The sequence below is a fragment of the Periplaneta americana genome, chromosome 7 (genome assembly GCF_040183065.1).
Source record: "Periplaneta americana isolate PAMFEO1 chromosome 7, P.americana_PAMFEO1_priV1, whole genome shotgun sequence".
Lineage (NCBI taxonomy): Eukaryota > Metazoa > Arthropoda > Insecta > Blattodea > Blattidae > Periplaneta > Periplaneta americana.
The window spans coordinates 35,235,197-35,250,025 of NC_091123.1; the positions used below are offsets into that span (position 1 = coordinate 35,235,197).

The 14,829-nt window shown below is 35.7% G+C and overlaps 1 protein-coding gene across 1 annotated transcript in view; it reads right to left on the reverse strand.

Moving 5' to 3' along the window:
- Positions 1-14,829, reverse strand: part of LOC138702662 (uncharacterized) — a 280,511-nt gene that overhangs the window by 220,573 nt on the left and 45,109 nt on the right. The gene's annotated exons all lie outside the window — the stretch shown is intronic.

The following is a 14,829-nucleotide window of genomic DNA, read 5'->3' on the forward strand; positions in this document are numbered from 1 at the left end:
GAATCCTTGTTCTATGCATACGCTTGACATGGTGAAGCCAGTTGTCTTGATATTGATGAATATACTGCACTACAAGTTCCATTCCTAGTTCTTGTAGGATGTCTTCATTTCTTTTATGATCCCATTTAGTGTATCCTGCTGTTCGGCGCATAAACTTCATTTCACTGGCAGTAATTCTGTTTTCATAGCTTTTTCGTAAGGTCCAAGCTTCGCTGCCGTAACAAAGGGCAGGTCTTGCTAAGGTCTTGTATTGCTGACGCCAGGGTTTTTGGCGCGTGTCCTTGAGTACAATGCATAGTCTGCGAGCATCTATTCATGTGTAGCTGAAAATGGTACCACCTCCTATACACGTCACTTCAGCAATCTGCCAACCACAGCTGTCAGTCTTGCTGCCCAGACTGCGGCAAAAGTAAGATACTCGCACTTAACTTTCCTGCGGTGTGTCCTTGAGTACAGTGTCCAGTCAGTGAGTTTCTGTTGCCACTGCAGCTGAGAACGGTACCTCCTCCTAATTACGCGTCACATCAACAATATGCCAATCACAAGTGGCAGCTTTATCGCCTATAAATTGCTACAAAAGTTAGACACTCACACTTAAGTTTCCCAATACTTATTTCACATGCCAAAATCGGTGGCGCGCCCTATACAGACGAGTGCGGGTATGTTTCTGGACTAAAGAAGGTTTCATTATACTGTTGATTGTGCCTGCAGATTTATTGAACTTAAAATTTTTTGTGAGATATATATATATGAGGTAGAAAGGAAAGCTTGAAACCAAGATAATTGGATTTATTAACCCTTTCTAAAATGTTACCACTTATACAAATTTTGCTTCGTACACGTTCTTTGCCGCAGAATGCCATTATTTTTTGTTTGTTTTTTTTTTGTGGATATTTCCATGCGATATTTATCAGCTATCAATTTTAAACTACAGACTGATCATCTTCTGAAGTGGCTAGCAAAACCAAATCATCTGCAAAAGTCAGTTCGTCTAGACACAAATTTCGATTTATAGTTATATAACCATGTCTTGAGTCTCTAAATTCATAATCGTAAAGGAGTGAAAATGAAGTGAGTCATAGAATAAAATCCTTGAAGGTGGAAGAGTCAGAATAAGATTAATATGAAGATTTCTAATTTTGAAATGAGACCTTTTCATCCATTTAATTCTGGCTGTGGACCCTCCGCTTCTTTCAATATAAATTAGGGTAAAGGATATCACGTCCATGACAGAACTTGGAGGCTCGGAGAGAAGAAAATAATTAAATAACCCGAAGAGAAACAAGACTGTGCTTTTATTTAGTTACACTTTTGTGTATTTTAATGGGTGGCTGGATTATTTGGGGAAAGAGACGTGGAGGGTTGCCGCCATTGTGCACAAGTTCTGAGACTTCCACCACTTGGAAGCTCTCAGGCTGTGCGCGACTCTAATTAGTGATTATACGAGAACATGAGGAGGTTTACTCAATTACAAAAGTGACACAACGCACGACTACAATTTAGGTGAAAGCTTTTACATCCAGTATTTACCACGAATTTCCAGAACCTGCGCTCTTACACACATAGAAGCATAAGAAGCGACCTACACATGCACATGTGATTTGCAGATTTCAAGACTGATTTTCCCACAGATTTATTTCTTTTCTTTTCGGTTGTTCACTATGTAAAACGTTCATATTATAACAGAAAACCTGACAAAGAATGGCCTGCAACATGTGCTGGAAGACTGAAAGAAACGCTGTAACAAGTACATTCAAGAAGAAGGGGAATATTTTGAAATATATCTTGTAAACATTGAAGTAGAGTAATAAACATTTGTGAAAAATAATCACTCTCAATGTTTCTTGATCAGCCATCGTAAGAATATATTATCGTTGTACAGATTATTCGTTCCGTAATGAATTACATATTTTGTGATCATAGGTTGTTCTGTAGGACCAAAGTTAATCTTTACATATATTTTGTGACGTTGCAAATTATATATAAGTATATACTTTTACCATGCTGCAAATGTATGAAGACCATCTCAATTAACCTTCCCACTATCAGAATTATTTTGTTACATTGGATATCACTGGGGTCATTGGTGACCCAAAGTAAATGAAATAAGATAAAAGTTTATTTTAAGAATTTTGCAATTCACTTTGAGAGAATTTTCAGACAAATCTTTGAAATTCAATTAAGTGGAGTTATTATTTTTCTGTCAGTGAGATACGTTTGTTGTTTCTTCAAATTACAATATGTTAATCTCTTTTTTTTTGCAAACTATTTAAATATCAATGTCAATAGAGTTAAACATTTGAAGGTTTAAAATACAAAATTTAATATATATTTAGAAGCCCTTATTTATTTGTTTGTGGTCATATTAAAACATGATATCAAACTTAATTTGTATATGAATTGTAAACAAGCCTTCATGTATTTTATTATATCAATATTTGCATGTTACTTACTTACTTACAAATGGCTTTTAAGGAACCCGAAGGTTCATTGCCGCCCTCACATAAGCCCGCCAGCGGTCCCTATCCTGTGCAAGATTAATCCAGTCTCTATCATCATACCCCACCTCCCTCAAATCCATTTTAATATTATCCTCCCATCTACGTCTCGGCCTTCCCAAAGGTCTTTTTCCCTCCGGTCTCCCAACTAACACTCTATATGCATTTCTGAATTCGCCCATACTTGCTACATGCCCTGCCCATCTCAAACGTCTGGATTTAATGTTCCTAATTATGTCAGGTGAAGAATACAATGCGTGCAGTTCTGTGTTGTGTAACTTTCTCCATTCTCCTGTAACTTCATCCCGCTTAGCCCCAAATATTTTCCTAAGCACCTTATTCTCAAACACCCTGAACCTATGTTCCTCTCTCAGAGTGAGAGTCCAAGTTTCACAACCATACAGAAGAACCGGTAATATAACTGTTTTATAAATTCTAACTTTCAGATTTTTGGACAGAAGACTGGATGATAAGAGCTTCTCAACCGAATAATAACACGCATTTCCCATATTTATTCTGCGTTTAATTTCCTCCCGAGTGTCATTTATATTTGTTACTGTTGCTCCAAGATATTTGAATTTTTCCACCTCTTCGAAGTATAAATCTCCAATTTTTATATTTCCATTTCGTACAATATTCTGGTTACGAGACATAATCATATACTTTGTCTTTTCGGGATTTACTTCCAAACCGATCGCTCTACTTGCTTCAAGTAAAATTTCTGTGTTTTCCCTAATCGTTTGTGTATTTTCTCCTAACATATTCACGTCATCCGCATAGACAAGAAGCTGATGTAACCCGTTCAATTCCAAACCCTGTCTGTTATCCTGAACTTTCCTAATGGCATATTCAAGCGCGAAGTTAAAAAGTAAAGGTGATAGTGCATCTCCCTGCTTTAGCCCGCAGTGAATTGGAAAAGCATCAGATAGAAACTGACCTGTACGGACTCTGCTGTATGTTTTGCATGTTAATCAAATAATAGTTTTAATATGACCACAAACAAATAAATTAAGGCTGGTAAAATATACATTAAATCTTGTATTTTTAACCTTTAAGTTTTTAACTCTATTGACATTGATATTTAAAGGGATTGCAGGAAAAGAGGTTAACATATTGTAATTTGTGAAACAACAAACTTATCTGATGACGTCGCAATGAAGAGCGATGAAATCGTTAATACGAACACTAAATTATTTAATATAAAGGAATTGTACCTTGTATATGGCATGTGAAGTCAATGACGGAAAAATAATGAATCAACTCAATTGTTTTAAGAACTAAATTTATTTATATTGTCATAGTTATGTACTGATAAATTCACACACAGCATTATAATAACAAAACTGAGTATATGAATGTTGGTTATACACAATAGAAAACATGTATAGCATCTGTCTTGATATTTGCTGTCCACAGAACGTTCAAATAGGTAACATCGAATATTGTTTCCCTCCTTATGATAATAGGGGTTATTGGAACTTTAGTCTGTTGAGTTCTATTCTAGATGTTCCCAACTCCAGGAGAATTTTTTTTTTTATAATTACTATTCTATTTTCGTTCAGAATTTATATGCTTCCAAATTATAGAAGCATTTAGTGCACTGATGTCCAATATATTGTAGGGGTAATAAATTACTTTAAGTAGGAAAAAATTACATTATGATTAATTTAACGACGCTCGCAACTACAGAGGTTATATCAGCGTCGCCGGTGTGCCGGAATTTTGTCCCGCAGGAGTTCTTTTACATGCCAGTAAATCTACTGAAATGAGCCTGTCGCAATTAAACACACTTAATTGTCATCGACCTGGGCCGGGATCGAACCCGCAATCTCGAGCATAGAAGGCCAGCGCTATACCAACTACGCTACCGAGGCCTACATTTAAGTAGACAAATTTCTTCCATTGTATAAACATAATATCTTAACAGCCCTTCTAGTGTACCATAATAGCCCTTCTCATTCACACACTAATTACTGCTAGACTGCCCAGCATTCACAGCTTTTCTTTACAGACAAATGAAACTGACACTATTCTGAGAACAAGGAAAATTAAAAAATTATTCTATCTTTATTCATTCAAGAGCAATAACTAGAGTAACCGAGTATCACATCAAAGTGTTTTCAAGAAACATAACTGCCTTTTTAAAATAGTACATTATGCAACGAGCCTATAATCATAGTAATTAAGAAGCGAGTATGGATGTTTATGAAACGAGCGCAAGCGAGTTTCATAATTTTCATACGAGCTTCTTAATTACCATTATAGGCGAGTTTCATACGACTTTTTATGCTCGACCATATTTCTAACTTGAAATTATTCAGATGTATACATTTTATTTGCATCTGACAAGATCGGAAGTGACCTTGTTCTAGATCATGAATTGTGAGATGTGCGCAGACACGAAAGTATTGATTTTTTCCGAGGAACAATAATGTCATTGACCTTGATGTAATCCCGTTAAACTTGATATAGCTAACCTTGATTATTGAATTCGACATTGAAAAACGAGATGACAAATTGAATTAATTTGAATATTATTTACAATTAACGCTAATTATTATAGTAACAGAACATAACATTCTGCGACAGTATTGGATTTCCAGCCTCCGTGACTTTTCGCTAATTCTCTTTCGATTGCATATCCGAGAATAATCGATACTTGCGGTTTTATAACGGTACAAAGCTGACTTGTCATTGGCTGAACACCTGTACTTTAATGAGTAGGTGTACTTTAATGACATGCATTAGAGGACTGCTACCAGTTGTATAATTACTACATTTCGGCATGGTCGAGCATAAATATATTTATAAGAATGATTGTTTGTTGTTGTTTAGTCAACTGTCCGAAGAAGGTCTCAACCTCACAAGTAATACCAACATGGCACCACTTGTGAGAGGCAACTAGGCCAGGAGATAATAGGGTAGGGTGGCCTTTCCCACTCCATTACATACATCGCCGATTAGCTACATATTACACTAATCGGACTTCAGATGCATACAAACAATTATTTTTCCTCTGACACATATCGTCAAGTGAGACGTACTGCCTGATAATAGATGTAGGCCTACATATCAGCCAGAACCTCAATCAGATGTAATTAGACCTATATTGTTCACTATTTCCATCAATCTCCACCATGGGAATAAAACAATCTCCGGCAATCTCCGCTTACACCAGTATTAAAGAACACGAATGACAAAATTAATCTCCGTAAATATCTGCCCCTGGCTCGCAATAATACTTATAACAGCGAAACTACAAAATAATATATATATATATATATATATATATATATATATATATATATATATATATATACTTAAGGAATCACGAACATTTTAATGGAGAACCATGGGGGAATAATATTTCTCCAGCCATCCAGTCATCACATTTCTCCATGGAGAGTAATTGACTTCAACAACCTCTTACGTCTTCTTCGTGAACTATAAGTTTAGGAGGTAAGTCTGAGCATGAAGAATCATCCAATTCAGACATATTTCCCGAAGTTAAATCTATACAGATAAGACTCCGATAAATTTTTGCATGTATGGATTATTTAAAAAGAATAAAGATGATAATGAGTTTTTTAAACTTTGTTCAATATTGCTCCTTAAAGAGCATAAAATGTAGCCTACTTCCATAATAGCAGTTTTAAACTTTATCAAACTGAGTCTTTTCTACATTCTAAAGTCTGTATCAAATTAACTAAACTTTTTTTACTATATCATATTAGCCCTATTTAACCGTATAATTTTTTACTATTAAATCAGTGCAATTCGTGAATGAAGCGTAAATCTAAAGCTCATGAAATTAGAACTTAATTGTTCAGAGTATTTACTTCGGGTAAATTTACTGCCAAAATTACTTCACTATTAGGTAAATTACAGTAACTAATTAATTACATACAGTGTTCATGAGTAAGATAGTTATATATAATAAAAGTAATATAATACAGTTATATGAACACTTTTTTAGTCTTCATATAACTGTATTATATTACTTTTATTATATATAACTACAGTAACTAACTTCAAGTTTCAAATCGATGAATCTCTCCAGATAGAGAACGTACCAGAAGTTAATTTTGTTGTATTGTTCTATGCTAAGTAAAGTCTCGTATTCCTGGCGTTTTATTCTTCATCGATGACCTTTTGAACTGTTTGAATACTTCAACATGCCTGAGCATCTAAACCTCACGTAAGAGAGTATTATTTTATAAGGTCTGATCTAAATTCCCGTTTTCTTGTGCATTAAACGCACTATATGTGTATTAACGTAAGACATACTTTACGGTCGCATCGTACATGACTTTCTGCCAGGTTCGGACATTATTTAACTGGTGACCCGATGGCGAAGTTAGATAAGGACCTTTCATCATACGCGCAAATAAATATTTAATCCGATAGTACAGTCATCATCCAAAGAAGGAGCATAGCCTGCTCTTACCGTTAGACCATCAGAATGAAGCTGCATTATTAAGAGAATCATGATGAATTGAAGTACAAGATCTCAGATTTCGATTATAGGTTAAACTTGTGTTAGTTCGGCATTTTATTTTTTATTGTACGAAGTGTAAAAAACTGGCCTATTTTAGTACTCATTTCATTTATACAGGAACATCATTTTATTTTTACTTCAATTTTTATTGTACCTGCGTTTCTGAATGTACATGACTCCCACCCCTTTCACTAATGTCCTTGATAACGTCAGTCACACAAACTTACGGCCGCTGTTGCTAGCAGTGAAGTAAACAGTACAAAGTACAGTGTGTTTCAGAAATATGTTGCGTTTTCTATAGAAGAAAGAGCTTATATTATTGAAGTTTATTTTCACACAGGTATGGTGTGTAGCATAACTGAATTTATCTGTGTGTACTGAGCACAAGTGAAGATTAGAGTTACCGAAAGTACGGTACCCTATAATATGTTACGGTACTTAACAGAATTATTTAAACAAGAGTTTAGTTTTACTGTTTGTAGGTATGAAGGACGATGATGGAAACTGGAATTACAATATAACCGAATGTGAACAACAGTTTTTTTTTATACAATTTCCTAATTATATCATTACGGAATATTTTCGTAAAAATGTCATTAATCTGGTAGATAAATTTAGAGAAATGGAGTGTACAGGAAGGAAGAAAAGTGTAAGATGGCCAACAAAGGTGACAGAAGATGCTGTAGAAGATGCTAGAGAAAACATGCAGCGAGATCGTAATAAGTCGGTCAAGAAGTTAGCTGTAGAAATTGGGGTTTCTTACGGAAGTGCTCGCAAAATTCTCAGGAATAAATTACGTTAGTAATATGCTGAATAAAGTAGACATTACATAATGTATATAACCGTCTGAAGACTTAAGTTTGTGAAAAAAATTGTTACTATTCTACTGTTTTTTGATAAAATACTGTAAAGTAATGACCAAACTGAAAATCGTAATAATATATTTCCCTGCAATATACAGTAAATGGATACACTACTTTTCTCTCCTCCTATAGCTAGTAAAATGATTTGTTTACATATTGCACTAGCAAGTCCAAACTCCTGTAATGGAAGGGGGGTAACAGTGTTTCCGAGTATAGCCAGGTTAATGTTAAAAATGTTAGTAAAAATAAAGTGATGTCCCTGTAGTTTCCTGCCCAGGGACAGGTCTTTCACTGCAAACCCAGCACTCGCCAATCTTCCCTATCTTCTATCTTAATGTCGTCTATCATCTGATATCTTCTTCTGCCCCGAATTTTCTCCCGTTCACCATTCCTTCCAATTCATCCTTCAGTAGACAGTTTCTTCTTACAAGTAAACATTCTGACTGCGGGCAGATAAAAAAGTTATTTTTTATCTTTCACTATGTTAATAATATCAAAAGAAGTGCTTATACAGCGACATCATTTTATTTTTACTTCAATTTTTATTGTACCTGAGTTTTTGAATGTACTTCACTCCCACCCCTTCTACTAGTAAACTTCCAACCGTTCACGACACAGAGCCGAGGGCGCGTAAGCAGTACTGAGTTAGTGAGTATAGTACGTTCCAGAAATATGTTCGCGTTTTCCAGTGACGAAAGAGCTTTCAATATTGAATCATATTTTCGCACAGGTACTGTCGTCCGTTTGCCTACGTCGCATCCCGGTTTCCCCCACCTGCTTCTGTTCGCCCCTCTGTAAAGTCTAGTAGCTGGGCTATCTTAGCTCTTTTCTGAAAACATTAATTTCTGTTAGGAATTAATTGGACGTCTACGTAATATTATACAAGTGTTTAAAATAACTTAAATAAAAGGGCCTCGTTAAGTAATTAACTGTCACGTGATCCCCCCTTTCCTACGACAAAAAACCACTTGAACGGACAGTAGATAGCATTTCTGAGTAATTTTATCTTTTCGGATCGACCAAAAGTGAAGATTGAATTTACAGTACGTAAGGTACTCTTTTATAGAGTAGGTACAGAATTATTTCAACATGAGTTACTAGTACGAAGGACGAAACTGGTAATTGGAATTAGGTACAATAGTCTATAGTGTGATAATATGCACAAAAGAACTGAAGCCTGTATCGAAATGAACGGACACCATTTTCAAAAATGTGTTTAAATATCCATATTATGATTATTTTTCAATTTAACTTCATTCTCTATATTGTACGCTAATGTGCTGTAACAGTACAATATACACTGCATAATTAATACGTCCGAATGGATAGCACAATTCGTGAGTAAAAACGCTAAGTGTTAATACAGTACTGTATTTTGATTAAACAAAAACCTAATGAAAATTATCAAACTCAAAATTGCGATATTTCCTAGTTTACATAAATGGATGAATTACTTTTCTTCCCTCCTATACCTAGTAAAGTGATTTGTATTTTACGCCAGTATCATCGAACTCCAGTCGTGGAAGGGGTAGCAAACGGTGTTTCCTGTTTCAATCGTTATAAGAAATGTATAGCCAGATTAATATTAAAAATGTTAGTAAAAATAAAATGATGTCCCTGTACAAATTTTGGCTACGCGACTGTAATTATGAGGGACATAAAAAATAATTTCGCCAGGGGCCGTTAACAGAAAGAAAATTTCATTGGAAAAATTTATTGAAACAGACACAGTAATTGTTAGCCATATTTCAACATATTACCCACCGGAACTGAGACATTTGTCATATCATATGATCGACAGAGAGGTGCAGACGCTGGTTCCGATCCCAGGCGGCTGACTTCTATGACACAAGGAAACAAAAATTGATCCGATGGTATGACAAATGTCTCAATTCCAGTGAGGGATATGTTGAAAAATATCGCAACAATTGCTGTATCTGTTTCAACAAATCTTTCCATGCAATTGCACTTTTTTCTGTAAACAGGCCAAAGGGAGAATCACTTTCTGCGGTCGAGTGGCCAAAATTTGTATAAGCACTTCTTTTGACATTATTAACATGATGGAAGAAAAAAAAATAACTTTTTTATCTGCCCCCATCAGAATGTTTAGTTGTTAGCCAGTGACTCAGTCAATTTCCTTTTCTTTTCCCGAACAGTGTCAGCATTCTTTCTTCATCCATTCTTTCTAGCACAGCTTCATTTCTTATTTTCTCTGTCCATTTCACACGCTCCATTATTCTCTATATCAACATTTCAAATGCTTTTAGTTGCTTCTCTTCACTTCGTCGTATGTATATGTTTTATTTAACGGCACTCGCAACTGCCGAAGTTATACCAGCGTCGCCGGTGTGACGGAATTTTGTCCCGCAGGAGTTCTTTTACATGCCAGTAAATTTGCTGACATGAGCCTGTCGCATTTAAGCACACTTACATGCCATTGACCTGGGCCGGGATCGAACTCGCAACGTCGGGCACATAAGGCCAACCCTATACCGACTGTGCCACCCAGGGCGACTCTTCGTAGTAATGTCCATGTTTCTACCCCACAAAATGCCACACTTGACACAAAGCACTTCACTAGTCTCTTCCTTGGTTCTTTTTCCAGACATCCACAGAAGATACTCAGAATGTTCTGGTACACACTGTCCTTTACAGTTCCCCACAGGAAGAAGTCGAGTGGCGACAGGTCCGGTGATCGTGCAGGCCATTGTACGTGGAGTGTGGCGTCAACAGTTGTTGTGGTTTGTTTACATGTTAAGACAGCAAACACAACACACGACGTGTACGGACGTCAGTCGTCTTTTGTTTTGTGTAAGTTAATGAACATTCTGATGGCATCCATTTTGCATTTTGTTGTTGTTATTGATTGGGAAGGTGACATTGTGATACATTTTTGAACTCGTCTTAATGTGAGTAATCAATATAACATGATTAAAGTATGTAGCGCTATTTAAAAAATTGATGACGTCACGTGTGTCTAGTACCATAATGTAGTTACATGCACTAAATATCTACACTCATGTTAGCCCCTAGTTCTAACATAACTCTCAAAAACAAAAATTCCAATACTTATCCAAACAAAAAAGTTATAATAGGTGCACAAGATAAATGGGACACTCTGTATAGAACAAAAGTTTAAGAAGAACTGAAGTCAATGAGCGCATGAGCCATTTTATTTAATTTTCTCTCTGATTGGATTCTTGTAAGATACAAAATTGCTGCCGCATTAAGAAATAAGGGCTCGATAGTAGAAGAAGAAATCTACTATCTAGCTGAAAATGTGTCAACGAGACGAGTAGATATTTTAGCGTACAATGCTGACACTAAACAGGGCATCATTGTGGACCCCACGATACGTTTTGAAGTAGAATATCATCAGTCAGCCGAGGTCCACCTTGAGAAGAAGTCGATCTATGAGCCTACAGTCAACTATTTCAAGCTGAAATATGCCTTAATTCACGTTGAGTTATTCGGCTTGCTCATAGGTGCTCGAGGGACTATACCAGCTTTTATCGAAGAATTTCGACGGCAGTTTGCTCTGCCAAATCTCTGAGGGATGACATTGTGATAATTCTGTTAAAAAAATCCTGCCAAATCCTAATTAATCACATTGTGCCACTTTAATAGCAATTGTAATTTTTCACGCCCTTTTCTTTGTTTCCCTTCTTTAAAATTTAATATCTATGTTTACACATATAAGGTACACGTACCAAATAACGTCACCTTAACACTTCAGTCGCTTTTACTCTGGAAATAAGTTATGTACAAACACGAAAATTATGAAATAGAAACTGTAATCTTATCTTTACAAAAGATCATAATGAAAATGGATATATAATATACCGAACAAGAATTAGAACTCAAATAGGAAAACTTTGTAAACTGGCGTTATTACGAACAGGTTGTCCAATTAACGCCACCTATTTTCTAGTAACCTATACACTTATAATTGTTAATGAATTATTTTTCCTAAGCAACACATTGAACTAAGCGACTAAATTTGAGTTTCTGTTAATAAAAGATACAAAATCACTCAATTCTAATGAAAGATTCTTGATCTGAAACTGAAACACCAGATGGATTAGGAAAATATGTTTTCCACTGACTCCTTACTTAAAAAAAGAGACAATTTGACTCAGTAGAAAGTTATTAAACACAAAAGCATTTACCTTAACTTAATATGAATGTTTTCCAATAAGTAAAACAAAAAAAAAAATTAAGTTATGTAAAATAAAAAAAAATTAAGCGTTCGATAAGCAATTGAACCAATATCATCACTGCACATTCTGAACATTTGTAAGTTGAAAGCTTAGTGATTTTCCTGATGTTTTCACACTGATGCTGTACTGTCAGCCTTAGTACTAACTTAACCTAAAATTTTGTTTGTAGACCTTTATCGCCACATGGAATTAAAGCGCTACTGAGTACTTGATAACATGACATGCCTGTTTCTCCAACATTTTCAAATTTTATAGAGAACAAATACTTTCTATACATAGAAGAATGTTTAAGGATCACGAAAATATATAGCTTAATATAGTTATTATTTGCTCAACACACAAGATAAAATATTGCCTCTTACCTTGATATAAGAACAGCCATTCACTATCAACACACAACAGGAAAATGATGGAATATAATGTCACTCGTAAATGTCAGCGGACAGCTAGTAACTCATTTCATCACTAGATTGCAAGTGAATGCAGGCTACAGTAGTGCACTACCGAAAACTTGTGCCGTTAACAAATTTTAATAGGGTGGCGTTAAAGGTATACATGGCGTTATTTGGCTGAGGGACCTTATAATAATTTTTTTTGAGGATATACTGAGTCCGTAAGGGCTACTCTCAATGGAGGGCAGTTTAATATTATTATTATTATATTCAACTGAAATTAACTTTAATATATTATCCAAAATCTGAAAGACTACAAGACATTACGACTTATGATGACGATGACGATGAAGATGACGACAGCGGTGTTGGTGTGGAGGAGATCAGAAGAAAGGGAGAATTAGAATGGGCTGAATTACAAGCTACTCTTCCCTGTTTCCTTTCCAAGTCTAACTTCACATTGTTTCTAATACTAAAAATCTTGAGCAGGATATATATGAACTCTCACCGAGACGGAACACAAGTCCTTGTCCTCGAAGACCAGAAGTATCTAAAAGTTTGGTCAAGTACAACAGTTCTCCTTCTTCGACGACAGAGTTAAGTACATATAAGTAGAAGCATCGTCAGAATTCGCGAGGCCTCGTGAGCGAGCTCTTGCTGTTCCGCCGCACTCGAGAAGGTCTTCATAGCTGCGAGTTTAATAGAACAGCACGGAGTTGCTCTCGAGAGCACCTCACCCACTCGCGAAATCTCCCCCGAGAAGAATCTCCAAACGAAACCAATCATTTTCTTAGATGATTGATTTTTCACGTGAGTTGCCTCACTACTGGAAGAAAGTGGCAAAATTTCTACTCAGAGACGATATCCTCGTGCTGCGCGATTGGAACTGTGGAAGAAATGTGGGTTGTAATCGAGTTATGAAGAAACTGATAACCTTCGACGAGACAATTACACAGTGGCGGCTCGTGATAAAATATTATGTGTGTTCACAATTTTGTGTTCCAAAATCGAAGAGAGTTTGAACTCGTACGTTTAGCCTAATATGAAATGTCATGATTCCAATATTTCACTACCGAAGAAACTGTATATAAATTCAAAACAACATGTAATAATAATAATAATAATAATAATAATAATAATAATAATAATGAAACCCAGTCTATTTCCAATTTTTCCTCGTAAGCCAGTTTACCCAGTTCTTTACTGTTCAAAATTACTTGAACAGAGTTCATTGTTTACGTTTGTTAAAAATTAATACATACCACAGTGCCGTTATTTACAAAAGCGTGAGTTCAGTAATATATTTTGATTCACAACACATTGATACACTATAGCCTATACCAGTACTGTAATCCCATTCGCATAGATTGATTAGCTACTATAAATACATGCCAGTAAATAATATTCTAAAATAATATACACCGCCATACAGATATTTAAATTCATACCACCATCACATTCAGCCAGCACGTGTTTGAAAGCCAAACTATGCTATTATGCTAACACTGAAGTATAGTACTTCACAAACTATACTCTCGTAGCAGCACTGTACACATATTCACATAAAGTAAACGTTCCGACAGTGAGATGCTGACAAGTAAAGGCAAAAAATACAGACTATTAAATTTCCTCCTCGAGATATAGCACGTGAACGATAGGCATCGATGCACCTGACATCTGTAGGGTAGATTCATTGTTCACTTAACGCTTTGTGCTCTTGATGAGTCATAAGCGGCCAGCAAAAGACAATTTTCTCCCGCGGATGCGTGAAATTCCTGTAACCTTTTTGATAATGTACTCCAGATTCATGTAATGAACTTTTTTATAGAAGTGAGTAGTATTCTTTATCTATTTCTCAAAAGTAGTTCGAGAATATTACTGCAAAATTACAGAAAACCTTATCCTGGAGTTATTGAAATCTCACCTGCACAACAGAATCAAATTTCTTAATTTTCGGGGAGGTCTGGAAGCCAAACTATGCTATTATGCTAACACTGAAGTATAGTACTTCACAAACTATACTCTCGTAGCAGCACTGTACACATATCCACATAAAGTAAACGTTCCGACAGTGAGATGCTGACAAGTAAAGGCAAAAAATACAGACTATTAAATTTCCTCCTCGAGATATAGCACGTGAACGATAGGCATCGATGCACCTGATATCTGTAGGATATATTCACTGTTCACTTAACGCTTTGTGTTCTTGACGAGTCATAAGCGGCCAGCGAAAGACAATTTTCTCCCGCGGATGTGTGAAATATCTGTAACTTTCTTGATAATGTACTCCAGTTTCATGTAATGAACTTTTTTATAGAAGTGAGTAGTATTCTTTATCTATTTCTCAAAAGTAGTTCG